The sequence below is a fragment of the Acinonyx jubatus genome, chromosome A1, assembly GCF_027475565.1.
Source record: "Acinonyx jubatus isolate Ajub_Pintada_27869175 chromosome A1, VMU_Ajub_asm_v1.0, whole genome shotgun sequence".
NCBI lineage: Eukaryota > Metazoa > Chordata > Mammalia > Carnivora > Felidae > Acinonyx > Acinonyx jubatus.
Window position 1 is genome coordinate 6,155,654 of NC_069380.1, and position 4,965 is coordinate 6,160,618.

Genomic DNA, 4,965 nt, shown 5'->3' on the forward strand with positions numbered 1-4,965 from the left:
AAGGGGGCCTTGCTTCTCCAAGTGTGGCCCCTGGGCCAGGACATCTGCATCACCTGGCACTTGTGCAACACACAGAACCTGCCTTTCAGCAAGGTCGCCAGGTGATTTCTAAGCACTCTGAAAGTTCCAGAAGCACAGCCGTAGGCAAGACAAGGAGAAGGTGAGTCAACAACCATAGGAGGTTTGGGAAGATTACCTGGACGTGGATGGTGGTGACGGTTGCTCAAGGAAAATGTCCTTAATGTCCCTGGACTGCATATTTAGAAATGGTTGATCGTAAATCTTACTTATTCTACCACAAAAAAATGAAACAGTCTGGAGATCAATCAGTGGGACCCCCTGGCTGATTGCACGCAGGGGTGGGGGCCGAGAAAGGGAGGCCTAGACAGCGCTCCCCCAGAGGCTGCGGAACATTCCCACAGCCACCTGCATCAGGTCTCCTGCCCCCCGGAAATGCTAGCGCCCCTGGGCCAAGTGACGGAAGGGCGGCGCTGCCCTGGTCAGCGTGGCCTGTGCGGGCTGGGGCCCACCCGTGGCCCCTCGCAGAGTCAGACGCCCCCTGCCCCGCGAGCCCTCGAGAAGGCGCGGCCCTCCACTGTGCAGAGAAAACGGGGCGGGTCTGTGTGCAGAGCTGCGCGCAGGGGCAGGAGGCTGGCTCCACGCGTGGCCCCAGGGCCTCCGTGACCCGGGCCCACGCCCCCAGACGATACCGGCCCTCAGCCACACACGCCTGCGCCTGTCCTGCTCCCAGGCTCGGGCCTCCCCAGGGAAGGGGCAGGGGCACGAAGTGAAGGGCAGGGTCCACCAGACCGGGCATGAGATCAGGGAAGGAACGTGGTCCTTCCTCAGGGAGCAAGGCCACCGGGCAAGGCCAAACCCAGGGCCTGGGCCCCTCTACCCGCGCTGACCCCCATCGGCCCGTATCCAGGAGATGCAATGATGAATAAAGAAAGCTTAATTCCATATGGAGTTGGGAAGCAACAAAGGGACGGCTCTCACGCACTACCACTTGCAGCAGCTTACCATACAAGCGGGGGCAGAAAGGATTTTCTTCTTGCCTGGCAACAACCCAGCCAATGAGAAGCCTCCACAACCCAGCCAATGAGAAGCCTCCAAAACTCAGCCAATGAAAAGCTGCCACAAGGCAGCCAATGAGAAGCCGTCACAACCAGAACTCTAGCTCTCCTCCAATGAACTTTCGTTTGGAACAACGCCGCCTAATGCCCTCCTTTCCTCTACGAGAGGACATTCTCCTCCTTTGTTCTCGGTCGTGCCCGTGGTGTGCCATGGTTTGCACGTCCTGAATTGCAGTTTCTCTGCTATTCCTGAATAATCTCATTTTTGCTGGTTACATAACTGGCCGTTTTATTTTTATGGTTGACAGTGGTGAGGCAGCTCCAAGACAGATGTGTGACGTTCAGACGAGAGGCGGCCTTGGAAGTGGGTTCCCAGGCTCCTGCGTCGGGCGGCAGTGAGGACCTCGCTAAGCAGGAGGCCAGGGCTCCAGGTGACCCATTTCCTCTTTTGTGTCAGTAACTCTCATTCCACAGCGTCCTCCGAAGCTGTCCTTGAACACCGTCCCGGGAACGGGGAGGCGTGCGGTGGGTGGAATTGCTGAGCCCCTGAGCCGCAGGGGCCAGGGGACCAGCGTCAAAGCCTCTACTCTGATTCTTACGGGCCAGAACACGGTTGCCGAACCCAGGCTTCCAGAACGGTGAGACAAATACCGCCTCTGTGTTTGGACAGTGCTCTACGATGCTGTGCCGTCTGAAGGTGACAAGAATTGGGTAAATATTACTCGAGGATGTTTCCAGCTGCTCAGGCATATTTCAGGCACATCAAGAATCTTTCAGATCGTCTTCTCTGTGGGCGAATTGGGTCATGGGGAGAACCCTTTCGTGTCACCCTCAGGGTCACGGGCAAGATCCAGTGCTTCAAGGCAAAGAATGCTGTCGTGGCCCAGGCTCTCAACCCTCGCGTGTCTTGCGTCTTCAGCCTTCTCCCACCCACCGTTTCCTGGGTGCTCTGCGTTCTCATGAAACCATTTATTGGCTTGGTTTCCTGAGGAAATAAAAGATCACAGCATAACGCACTTTCCGGCAGGTCTGGTTGGTTCCGTGGAGCCTGACGGGACAAAGGGATTGCTTCGGGCCAGGCCGGGCAGCTGCTGAGTCCGGCCAAACCAGCGACCACAGCGTCCCTCAACACACCAGACCCCCTCAGGGCTCTGTCCTTTCACACACACAGTCTGTGTGCCCAGCCTGCTCACCCCTCAACCCTCCCTCTTGGCCTTGCGAGCTCCCGGTCAAGCTTTGAAACACTTCCGGTGTCTTCTGTTTGCAATCCTCCCAGGCCAGCGTCCTGTTGCCGACGGCACCCCTCGTGGATTGTAATTGTTCATAGGCTTTGCCTGTCTGCCGGACCGTGAGCCATCTGTGGGTAGTCAAACCTGCTTCTTGGGGGCGGGGAGGGCGTGGCGGTTAGGTCTGGAGTGGACAGGGTATCATTCTCCTATTCTTCTGCTCCCATGACGCGCAAACCCTGAGGCTCTTAGCCAGGCAACTTCAAGGGCGGGCAGCAAGGACGCCGCGATGGCCACTGAAGGGCGAGGCTGGCCTGTCTGAATCACCTGAGGCTCCCGGCTCAGTTCAGTAGGCCGGGGCGGCCTGGAGCAGCGCTGGGAGGGGCCCAGGAGAGAAGGGGCCTGTGGGAAGGACTCAGAGGACAGGCGGTACACAGAAGAGGTCACGAGTGAATATTTCCCTTAGGAGCTGGCACCTCGTAGGGAGGGAGCTGCCTTTGGGAAACCGCCCATTGAAAGGCCCTTGGGTGGAAGGTGAGGCGGAGGCCACGGAGGGAGGGCAGGGTGTGGAGAGGCGGGAGGGAAGGCAGGCTAGGGAAGCAACTCGGGGGGAAGCTGTAATCAGCCCCTGTGATGGGGGAGCGCAAAGCCAGTTAAGGACTAAGATGCTTAAGTTTGCAATAGCACTGATGTCAGCTAAGCCTCTTCTCTGGCTTCCTGCCACCCCAGTGGGGGTGTGTGTGTGTGTGTGTGTGTGTGTGTGTCCAGGAAGGCGGGAGAAGAGTTTCCCTCCTGGGCCTGGAAGCAGGAGCTTAGAGGCCAGAGGCACCCTGGCACCCTGTCCCTCTGTACCCTCAAGGGCTTCCCAGAAGCTGGAAGTCTAAAGCAGGGGTTCTCACCCCCAGCTGTACATGATAATCACCCACAAAGCAGGTTTGAAAACGCAATGCCTGGCGTTCACTCTCCTCCTCAGAGTCTGGCCTCAGCTGTGTGATGGGGAGCCCGAGGCATGGGTGCATTCGAAAATGCTCCCCAAGTTGTTCAAATGGGCACAAGGGTTGAGGACCACTGATCTGAGGGAGTGACTCAAGAAGGAAGTGGGGGTGGGGGTGGGGGCGGGGGGTGGGGGCGCCTGGATGGCTCAGTTGGTTAATCATCCAACTCGTGGTGTTGGCTCAGGTCATGATCTCACGGTTCGTGAATTTGAGCCCCATGTCTGGCCCTGCGCTGACAGGCTTGGGACTCTGTCCCTTTTCCTCTCCCTCTGCCCCTTACCTGCTCGCTCTCTCAAAATAAATAAGCTTTAAAAAAAACAAAGGAAGGGAGGGGTTCCGTGAGGCCTCCAAATGGGGAGTGGGAAGCAGGGTGGGGGGCTCAGGGAGGCAGAGAGCCGGCCATCCCTGAGGAAGGAATTTCTGGGGACGTGCAGGGACCAGGGGACCCAGCACTCAAAAGGCTATCAGTGATAGCCTTTGTGTCTCCAGCTCCAGGCCTGTGTCTGCAGGCCGCTAAGGGAGGTTAATGCTGACTCATTGAAACTGTGCAGCATCACATAAAGTAGCTGTGAGCTCCCCTGTTGCAGATAAGGACAGAGGAGCGTGGAGAGACGGCACCCGGCACCCAGGTTGGTTAACTGCAGGGCAGGGATTTCAGCCCAGAGTTCTACCTGCCCTGGGCGCCCGCTGCCCGCCCTGCAGAGCCGACACAAGGGAGCTGGGCCAGATCCTACTTTTCCGCTGTTGCCCAAAGCTCTGGTCTTGGTGTTATCTTTTCTGCGGCCTTAAAACGATCGCTATGTTCAGTCTGTATTCTAGCTCATGGAAATGAGAATAGAATCTTGGTTGCATAAGGCTATAAATCTTGTGCTGTTCACTCCTAATTGTGCTGGGGAGGGGGGGGCGGGGGGCATAGACATTCCAATACGTAAAATTCACAAGTAATCACCGAATGTAGGAATTGCCAGGGACTCTATTGGCAGACCTCTCCAGACCCTGGAGTTCACAAACACTAAACAAAACGGGGCCAAGAGGGCGCCAAAGAAAAGAAGTGAATGGTTTGAATCAAATTCCCAGTCCCCAACCCAAAGATTTGGATTCCAGGCTGCACTCAGGAATCTATATTTTAAATTCCCCTCATGATTCTGATGCTCTAAGACTTGGGAACCAGTGGTGGGCATGGCCCCGTGAACTGGGGAATCAAGCTTTGCATCCCATAAGCCGGTGGCCTAGACTACACAGAGAAGAGGAAAGAGCCCCCACTGGGAGCCAGGACTCTGAATTCCAGTTTGCTTGTACTGGGTGGACAGGCTAACAGTCACCAGCGTCCAGACCCTCCCTTCGGTTTTCTTATCTGTGAAATACAAAAATTGGACAAAATAATCCCCAAACCTTTCCTGTGATGGATTTATCTGATTCTGTGAGAGTCGAATTTCTTATTCAGGAAAGGTAAGAATATTTTTAAAGGAATGGGGATCAATTCTCCAAAGGGGGGTTGCCATAATTTTAGTATCTCTTCCTAAATCTGCTTAGGAAATTTGGCAAGTCCTTCCAGCCAGCTCTCTGATCTTCCTTCCTTCCCATCACAGGGACCCTTAATGCCAGTGACCCGTGGGCCTTCCTTCCACTTCTTGCCCGACTCTCAGAAATCTCCCCTCTGGCTCTTGC

At 56.0% G+C, this 4,965-nt stretch overlaps 1 long non-coding RNA gene across 1 annotated transcript; it reads right to left on the bottom strand.

Moving 5' to 3' along the window:
* LOC128313239 (uncharacterized) lies at positions 1 to 1,943 on the bottom strand. Its single transcript, XR_008293697.1, has 3 exons — positions 1,024 to 1,943; positions 197 to 247; positions 1 to 117 (listed from the first exon to the last, which is right to left on the bottom strand). It is a non-coding gene; the product is annotated as an uncharacterized LOC128313239 (long non-coding RNA).
* Positions 1,944 to 4,965: the final 3,022 nt, after the last annotated feature.